Source organism: Schistocerca gregaria, chromosome 3, assembly GCF_023897955.1.
Source record: "Schistocerca gregaria isolate iqSchGreg1 chromosome 3, iqSchGreg1.2, whole genome shotgun sequence".
Classification (NCBI taxonomy): domain Eukaryota; kingdom Metazoa; phylum Arthropoda; class Insecta; order Orthoptera; family Acrididae; genus Schistocerca; species Schistocerca gregaria.
The window spans coordinates 318,126,808-318,137,659 of NC_064922.1; positions in this window are offsets into that span (position 1 = coordinate 318,126,808).

The window sequence follows — 10,852 nt, forward strand, 5'->3', positions numbered from 1 at the left end:
AAATGTAGATTAAATCAAAGACGTCCAAAAGTTAGAGTGAGTGAGCAGATGATTTCTTTCTGGAGCTGTATATCAGTTTGGCAGGTTATCAAAACAAAAGATACCCCTGTGTTTTAAACAATTTTGTCTTAGCTGCCCCTGAAAAACAACAACTGAATCTCCTTATTCATCTAGGAAAAGGTGACCTGACCTTAGGTCACCATTATGAAAATTTTAAAGTGTGTGGAAAAGCCGTTTTAAAAATTTTGGAATCTACATGTAAAACAATATATATGGATAGATACTTTATGTCTGAACTTCTGTTGAATATGCTACACAGTGAAACTGAGTGTCAGGGTATTCCATAAAAGTAAAATTCTTCAGCTATCAAAAGATGTGTGCAACAAAGAGATTCTGAATATAGAAAGGAGTTCAGTGCATCTGTTGGGCAGAAATGATGGTTTGATAATCGGGGCAATGACATCCAGCAAGGAAGGAGTCAATTATGTTGGCAAGTGCCAGCACTGGTACCAAAAAGAAAAGAAATACAAAGAAGTAAAAGGTACTCATATCATATAAGCATACATCACAAGTATGGGCATTGTTGACTTCTTAGATAGGCTGATTAGTCTGTGTAGAACAACAGCAAGAAGAAGGAAATTGACTCTACAAGTGACTATGCATTTCATCAATTTTGCAATCTGTGCTTCATAGATAGAGTAAACATGTGACCAGAACCCCTAAAAGCCCCCAACCAAGAAATTTTAGACTGTCTAAAGTTGAGAGGAATATATGAAGAATCTCTCTGCCATACTGTCCAAAACGATTTGTCATCCAAGGCTGATCCAAGCTGTGAACCTCCAGCACCAAAAGACTACACAGATGGAAGACCATAGTTCCTCAGTCACTAGATATTCTATGATAAATGTATGGTTTACATCTCTCACAATTCCCCAAACCTGTCATTTTACAGAATGTTCACCACATATATGTTGTTGTATCTGCAAAGTGTTTTTGTGTTTGCAAGATGCACACGACTGTTTCAAACTGTATCAGGAGCTTTGATTATGGTTGGTTAAAAATGTGAAAAAGTTATGTTATATATACTCAGTTCATAATTATGGACTTTGTAAGTAGGCTGTTTAGATTTTTATATTGGTAACGCCATGTAGCGCTCTGTATGAAAATCACTGGCTGTGCTATGTGCAGTCTGTGGCTAGTTTGCATTGTTGTCTGCCAATGTAGTGTTGGGCAGCTGGATATCAACAGTGTGTAGCGTTGCGCAGTTGGAGGTGAGCTGCCAGCAGTGGTGGATGTGGGGAGAGAGATGGCGGAGTTTTGAAATTTGTAAGACTGGGTCTCATGATCTGCTACATATATTATAACTTTTGATGACTATTAAGGTAAATACATTGTTTGTTCTCTATCAAAATCTTTCATTTGCTAACTATGGCTGTCAGTAGTTAGTGCCTTCAGTAGTTTGAATCTTTTATTTAGCTGGCAGTACTGGCGCTCGCTGTATTGCAGTAGTTCGAGTAACGAAGATTTTTGGTGAGGTAAGTGATTTGCGAAAGGTATAGGTTAATGTTAGTCAGGGCCATTCTTTTGTAGGGATTTTTAAAAGTCAGATTGCATTGCGCTAAAAAATATTGTGTGTCAGTTTAAGCACAGTCATGTACAATTTTTCTAAGGGGACGTTTCATAGGAGAACTTATGAGAACTTATTTCAACAGAAATTACGAATGCATTGTTATAGTGAACAGATAACACAGTGTTGTTATTTGTACATTCTTGCTTGTTAGTTGCACGATTACGTAACGACTATAAGGCTCACATACTTAGAACATTTACCAGTACTGCTAATGAGATTTTGATGCAACATTTTGGTTTACTTGAAAATACATTCTGGATGTAAAGTACTTTCTGTGAGATACCAGATGACACAGTGGTTAGTTTATGTGACAGCTACAAGATTTTATCACGACGCTACTAATGAGTGACAATTTACAATGTTGCTTTTGAGGTGTTTCTGTTTTATATCTGCACAGTTTTTCTGATTTATTCTGGAAAGTGAAACATGTTTTAGTAGTAACTTTTGCGGTATTGCTACAATGAGACAGCCTTTTCTGTAGCACAACAATATGTTACAGCATAGTACTTTCTTCATCGCGGCAATAGGCGTAATAACTAAGATATCTATACGTAAAGCATTTCACTTTCGTTTATGATGAGGTAAGTACATTGAGTTAAGCAGAACTTTGCTTACAGAGGACGATGACTACGACACTTCCACAGAATTATCTTACAGCAAGACGCACATTTAGCGCTACAGTACACGTATTTGAGTGATTAATTTTGTACTTAAAACATTTATTTTTAAAGATATTTGAAGTACAATGATACAAAGGTTTTCCGTGATACATTTCATTCCAATGCTGTAATCTGTAACACCTGAGGGTATAATTACATTAATCCTCAGGGGGTACACGCTTACTTTGTGTACCATGTGTTTGGCAAGCACAAGGAGCCCTAGCTAATATGGTATTTGCTTATACAACTTTACACATCGGTACCATATTTCTCTAACACATAAATTACACAGCTATCTGATCATTTAACTGAGAGAGACAAACATTTATTTTACTACATCAGTGACAGATATTTACGTAATTACACCGTTGGATAACTTCACACTTATGAAATTGTATTTTGTCTGTACTTTGTGAATTGTTCATATTTTGTGATACTATGAGAGCTTTGAATGATGTATTTGGTATGGGATCATGATTTTTAAAGTACGTTTGAGGTAGATGACACTTTTAACATGAGCAGAGAATTTTTTTAGGTTTTGAAATTATTGCAGAAAGCTACGACGCTTTTGAGATTTGACTGAGGCGTTATGATGTTATTATTACGACGACAACGTATATTATGCTGTTGAGTAATGTTTATTATGATATGTATTTATTATGATGAAATACTGAAGAAGTGTGGAGGAATATGTATATGTGTAATAAGGTAAGTAATAATGAGTAGTGGTTAGGGACTCTGACTTGTGAAAAAGGATGTTGGAAACCAAGAATAATACTTTAAGAGTTATGAAATATGTGTAAATGCGTGAATGTATCACAATGCCGACGAAAATTTTTTGAACACTGTTATATTTATATGATTTTGTTTCTACACATTTGTAATGCAATTTTTCGACCTGTGAAATTTTTATATGAGTGTGTCACTGTAGCGGAAACTGATGTAAATATTTCGGTAAGGAAGGTAGGTTACCTTGACGTAATGCGTTTTGGGCGCCCAGCTGAGAGATAGTCGTCTGACAAAAGAAAGCCATTAGGTGGAGAAAAAAAAAGAGAGGCCATTATCCTCGCTATTGACATTTCTTTGTCGAAAGCATCGTGAATTCGACACGCTGAAACTTGAAAACATATGATTACACTGTGGAGCTTTTGATTTATGATATTTACTTAAATGCCTATTGAAATGATGAGAAACATTTTACATCTATTTCTTTTCTAGTTGAGAGATTGCTCATTTTGTTTAACATCTGGTTTCCAGCTGTGTTGCAGCATTGGTTTTATAAAATAAAATTAAGTGCATTTGCTAATGTGAACACTTTCTGTCACCAGATCTATTAAATAATAATTTTATGATCCATATTCTTCGAAAAAGGAGCACTTGGAATGGAAAGAACAATAAGAAGGGATTAATAACAGTAACTGTATACATAATTTGCGTTTCAACTACTTGGTAATTTTTTTGGTAGAGTAAGTTATCGCGATGCATCACTCTAGTGTTGAGATGTGACATATTAAACATGGCCATCTTTACTGTAATATTTTTTCTGCTTGAGCTTTGTCATGTTTAGATATAAGTTATTGCATTTGCTGCTGCTGTTTTCCAGGCATAGTGTTACTGAATTTGACTTTGTATTACTCTGTTAAGCCAGTTTTACTACAGATTTATTTTTCTTGTTTGCTGTGTATTGCCTTATATTACTTGTAATATTGCAATTGCTTTGCTAATTTCTATAATACTGCTTGCTTTGCAAATCTGCATTTTTTGTCATTGCTGTTTGTGTTAATTGTTTTGTGCTGCTGCACTGCCTCGTTCCTTAGTTTAGCATCTGAGCTCAGTAGATTTAAGTTAGCTTAAGAGGGGGTAGACTATATGAGAGAACGAGTTGAATTGGATGAAATGCATTGAGAAGCTATAAGATAATAGTTTGTTCAAAAAGGGATTCTGAAAGAGGATATGAACAAAAAAGTAGGATTTAGGGACAACAGGTTTAGGTAGGATTTTCATGGAAAATAAATAATGAGGTACGTAATATGTGAACATATAAATACAGAAAGCAAGCTTTGATTGGATTTTTTTTGGTGGAAACAAATGTTGAAATAAGACAAAAGATCTATGGAATGAAGTTTTGGGTTGGACTGCAGTACCAAATGTTACACTGAAAACAAACCCTGCCCTTTCCTCTTGTGTTATCCCACTATGTGTTTGTGTACCCTTGGGTATTTGTGTTCTTCCTGTCTTTGTGTGTTTATCTGATGAGAGTCACGTTGTAGAATTTTTCTGATAATATGCTATTTACTTTGTAAAGATGTTTAGACATTATTTATCTGTTCTGTTTTGTTGCTCATATGTGAAGTTGATGTTTCAAAACTTATTCTGGTCTTTATCTATTTACGTATGTCATAATTCCTGTAACACTGATGCATATGTTTATTTCTATTCTTTGGTAAAGCCTGTATTACTACAAATGTTATCTGTATTATTATGTTTTAATGATATATTTTGTATCTTTGTTATTGTATTCTCATGTTATAATATTGTAATTGACACCAGTTCAGCAAATTCAGTAACTTGTAAGCATTCATTTCACTGCACACATTTCTGTTGGTCATAGTATATGCACAATACGTAAAAAAAAATTTACTGTGATGAACAATCACAATTGTCTTTATGGACTGTGAGAAAATTTTAGCTTTTGGGCAACATTGTATCAATAAGTGTGTTCATTTGATTTCTTTGTTATTGTAATTATGAATTGTTTTTCAAATCTGTATTGGCCACTGCCCAAAACAATTTGTAAAATTTTTTGTGGGGAGCATGGGGGCTATGTAAGTAGAGTGTTTAGGTTTTTATATTGGTAACGCCATGTAGCGCTCTGTATGAAAATCACTGGCTGTGCTATGTGCAGTCTGTGGCTAGTTTGCATTGTTGTCTGCCATTGTAGTGTTGGGCAGCTGGATGTGAACAGCGTGTAGCGTTGTGCAGTTGGAGGTGAGCTGCCAGCAGTGGTGGATGTGGGGAGAGAGATGGCGGAGTTTTGAAATTTGTAAGACTGGATGTCATGATCTGCTATATTTATTATGACTTTTGATGACTATTAAGGTAAATACATTGTTTGTTCTCTATCAAAATCTTTCATTTGCTAACTATGGCTGTCAGTAGTTAGTGCCTTCAGCAGTTTGAATCTTTTATTTAGCTGGCAGTACTGGCGCTCGCTGTATTGCAGTAGTTCGAGTAACGAAGATTTTTGGTGAGGTAAGTGATTTGCGAAAGGTATAGGTTAATGTTAGTCAGGCCATTCTTTTGTAGGTATTTTTGAAAGTCAGATTGCATTGCGCTAAAAATATTGTGTGTCAGTTTAAGCACAGTCATGTATAATTTTTCTAAAGTCTTTGATTTAAGTAATGCTATTTTTGTTACATGTCAAAATTTTTTGTAACTAGATCTTTATCTCTATGTATGAGTGTAGGAAGGAAACTCCACTCAAATATCCATGGACGCTTTACTTGATGTACAGTCAGTTTATACTATCATTAACACAAATAAATAAAGGGAAATTAACATAAAGTGTAGTACTAAATATATTGCCCATACTGAGTATTGTGGTACCTAATGTCCTGATGTCTCCTATAGGAGACATAAGTTGTTATAAACACTAAAGAGGTAGGATTTATTAAAATCATTTATGGAGCCTTTTTAGAAAATTATTACTCATAAAATGAAACAAAATACAAACACACTGAAAAAAAATTCCCAAGACTGAGGAGGCTAATTGCAAATAGGAAGATAGACTTGATAACGACTGATATTTTGAGATTTTCCACAAGAGATAATTTTAGAGTATTATTCAAAAACATATATAGTGCCATTAATTCTAGCTTCTGCATCATGTACTGAGCTTTTTAGCTGTCTATTGAACTCAGGCACTCCTTATTCACATTTGCTCTATTCCTAACACCATCAGGTAAATTTTAGATATTGCTCTCATGTAAATTGTCTTTCTCTTCTTCATCCTTGTGGTCACTGACAGTAATGTATCGATGGGCACACTAGTGCAGATAATGATCTATGTCAAGGTCACTGCCCCCGACTTGGAAAATTGTGAGTGGTAAATTCAAGGTCACAATTTAACTTGATACCTGTCATGTGACAAGACAACCCCCTACCCGTCTGTCCAAACCAATTGTATTACATGAATTAGTTGAGAAAATGAAGGTCACCTAGCCACAGAAGCTCACTTTCTTGGCCACCCTTTATCCATTGATCTAAGCCCATAGGAGACTTAAAAAGGGCAGGAAAGGAAACCCCTTTTCCTTTCTCTCAATCACTAATTATGCAAGTCTTGTCATTTGAGCTCTCGCTACACTGTAGTGAAAGGATCACCAAGAATTGCCAGTAGCAGAGTTATGCTACTTAAAAAAATCCATCAAATATTATCTTAATTTATGGTCTACAATGAGGTAAGACACTTTGATATTACAGTGTGTGACTAAATATTTCAGGGATGTTATGACATTTTCTCGAAGCACTCTAACATATGATCATGTTCTATTGCTGTTTACAACTTAGGAGCAGTTACTACATTTACTGGTGTGTCCCTCCTCCCTAATATTTTAATATCCACTTTTCAAGGTAGTAAGCCAATGTCACACACAAATACAGAACCTGTAATGTTTAGCAGTTACCACAGAGCATTATTAACAAAATAAACTCTTTGTATGTTTCACTATAAGGAACTCACACTAGAACATTAAAAAATACTGACATCATAGTGCATTAAAAACAATAACGGCACTATAATGCTGCCTTATGGGAGTCAGAGACTGTAGGATTATTGTAGACTCGTAAATAATGATGGAAAATCCAAATATACATACACATGCATGATATTGATACATTACCCTCAAATCCCTGCAACCAAAACCAACATTGGATAGGAATGGTAGAGACATACACTTTATTTAAAATAAACTGAAAGTGTGTGGTGGAGTCCTGGATGTAATCGTTTTTGTGATCATGTGAGACTCTTCAGATAGCCATCTCAGGACCCAATGCTGCAACTGCTTACTGCTGCTGGACACTGACCACCCATGTCAGAAGCTGCAGCATTGATAAGAGTCAGCAGATCACGACCAGCAGATCGCAGACGTCACATGCTGACCATCAACCATCAGAATCACTCACATGCCTGAAAGATAATACTATTGGAGAGTGACAGTGATGGAGACGGTCTCTAGGCCACACTTTGTTGCATCAGCATGTGCCTCAGTGACTGCTAGAGGAGAACCATCCATGAATTACAGGGCCCAAATGAACAGTTGACTAAAGTGAACAGAAAGTCCAAGGGACAACTTCAAAGGAACAAATGTTCCCTTTGTTATGGTTATTGTCAGTATAGTTTTCAGGAGAGGTCATTCGCCATTCTGTTTGGTCAGCTGGTCTCGTTCCTAGGAATAATCTTTCACTGTTCACTATGGCTGGTCTTGTTCCTGCCTTGATCTCGTTCAGGCAGTCTCATGCCTTGATCCAATTCCTCCATTCCTCGTCCCCATTTCAGTCTCATTTGGCCTGCTTTGTTCTTTTTTGTGTAGTGACTAATTTCTTGTTCCATGTTAAATTTCTTATAATTAATTGTTATGTACAATATAAGTTTTATGTAATACATACTGCGTGATTGTAATTAAAGTTCCAGCTTCAAAATGCCATAAGAAAAGAACCACTGCGCAGAATGATGTCACCACTGAACGGAAGAAGAATGGGGAAACGTCGTGGAAACAAAAAAAATAACGAAAGTTTTACCACTAGATGACGCCGTAAACGACAAATATGCAAAATAAAAGACGTGGGGTATACGACTGTCCCTCAGCTTATGTCTGAACTGTTCGGCATGACTATCTCAAGGCATGATTGCAGACTGCTGGTAAAGCTCTCTTACAAGAAGGTGACTTGGCAGCAGTAGCTCTACAGAAGTTCCCGACATACAAAGAAATGAAAATAGACATTTCTCTGTTGTCTGCCATGACTATAGAGTAAATGCTTGCGAAATTCGAAAAGACAGGTTCTTTTCAATTACAGTGTGTCAGAAGACAGAGAACAGTTGAATTGATGTTAGTAGAAGCTTTGATTAAAAGAAAATGTGAGAATATTTTTCACTGTACTTCAGGGACATTGCAGCTTCTTTTCAACATCTCCACAAAGGACAGCAATTCTCGAAGAAATAGTGCGAAAACGACTGCCGCGTTCAGTGACTACTTGATGAAATTTCCCGTTAAGGAGTGCCAGTACAGAGCTGTAATTGTATGTTATTCTAGTTTGGTAGCAGAGAAACTTTGAACAGAACCCTCTGTTATTTATGGAGGAGAAGAGTTCAAAAGTATATGTGGAGCTTTAAGTTTCCTCGATCACGTAATAGATAATAATTTTTGTGATACATTGAGCGAAACTGTGAAACTCTTGAAAGCGGTAATTACAATTACAATGACCAAGTCAAAAGCGTTATTGTTCATCACCAAAACACATCAAAACTTTCTTGCGGAATACCGAGAAATACTATCAGCACTCTCAAAGCCCTCTAGTGAAGGATATCGTTTTAGGTATTCCTGAATTTGCAAGTATAGGCCTATAGGAAAGAATAATTTATCTCTTGTACAAGTGTTCATCACTACATCAAAATGCACAGATATAATCGGACAATGTTAACACCGGCTCTGCTGAGAAAGGTTAGTAAGGCAGGCCTACTGTTTTTTGCTGACAATGAGTAGCAATTCATTTGTCAACCCCTGTCGATAGCACAGGTTCTTGATTTAATTATCATTTCATGCTAGAGCGCTGCATGGTCACCAATGGTATCTGTTCTTTCGAACATGTCTGAAGGAACAGATACCATCTTCATATTGAGAGAGTTAGATCCATCCGCTGATAGTTCCTTCAGTCACCACAGACGGCGCTCATACCGGAACTACTTCTCTGTTTTCGCCAACGAGATTGCAAATGCGAGATTATCTAAACGGTCGCGGATAAATGTTCATCATTTCTTCCGTGTAACACTTTCAGTCTACAATTCCAGCCTACGCTGATCATCCATTGTTGCCTTAATAGCGAGTTGGTTGGTTGGTTGATATGGGGAAGGGGACCAAACGGCGAAGCCATCGGCCCCAACAGATTACCGAGGAATGGAGAAGGAAGTCGGTCGTACCCTTTCAAAGGAACCATACCGGAATTTGTTTGAAGCGATTTAGGGAAATCAGGGAAAACCCAAATCAGCATGGGTGGACGTGGGTTTGAACCGTCGTCCTCCCGAATGAGAGTCTTGTGTGCTATCCATTGCGCCACCTCGCTTGGTATTAACAAGTTACTATTTACGAGTGAGCATCAGATAATTAAACGCCGAATGTCTTGCGAAATGCAGATTCAAATACTAATCTTAATAACTGTCTACAGAACACTGTAGATTAGATAGTTAACTTTTAACGTATTAGGGTAGTTACTGGTCGGAACTAGTGGTGCAAAGCAACGCATCTATCAAAACTTCACACTGCGTGGCGTCCCTCCTACGAGTCGTCAGACGATTTGTCTCTGATGCTTCGGCAGCTATCTGCGGCGTCGTGTTTACAACATGTTGCTGGAGTTAGCGGGAAGAAATATTTCCCATCACATCTCTCATGTGTCACCCAGTGTCGACGGAAAGCGCCAGTTTATTTCCTTTACTTTTCAAAGTGGAATTTTACGTGCCCATTCGACAGATCGGTGACAAATTAGTCTAGTGCGATATTCGTTGTTTCGATGTGTGTTATCAGAGATAACCGATACTCCAGCATCCACTGAGCAGCGCTGCTGCATGGGGGCAGAAATCAGCGCTGATCAGGGCGGTGCTGTCGCTACTGGAATACTGTTTTACTGTCCCTGTTTAAACATATTAATAAAACGAAAATTATACTAGACTAATATGGAACCGCTGTGTAAGCTTAAATATGATTTAGTTTGTAATGAGAAACAAACTGACGCTTTTCGTCGACACTGAGCGTCGCATGAAAGACGTGATGAGCAGTATTTGTCACATACGACGCAGAGCGTGCAAGCCAACTGCGTTGTACAGCAAGGAATATTCTGTAGTAGTAGGTTCGCCACTTGATTCCTTGGATTTTGGCGCTGGACTTGCTTTAGCGAATCTAACAGGTGCTTTATATCTTGACTTTCAAAAATCTTTCGATAGAGTTTGCCACCGACGCCCAGCAAACAAAACACATGCTCAAGGGATGTACATACAGGTCTAAAACTGGACTGAAGACGTCCTAGAAAAACATTTTTCTGTACGTCATTCTTAATGGAAAGCTATCGTTGGCTGACAGATGAAACAGCCTCAGAACCTTAATGAAGTACGATATGGTGATGTATGAAGGATATTAAAGAAACATGTGAAATACTTTTAGAAGGAAGAAAGGAAGATTACACTTTAACAACCCGTTAGAGGCGGAGCACAAGCTCAGATTACGAAAGCATAGGGAAGGAAACCGAGCGTGCCCTTTTCAAAGAATCATCCCTGCATCTGCTTGAAGCGATTTAGGAA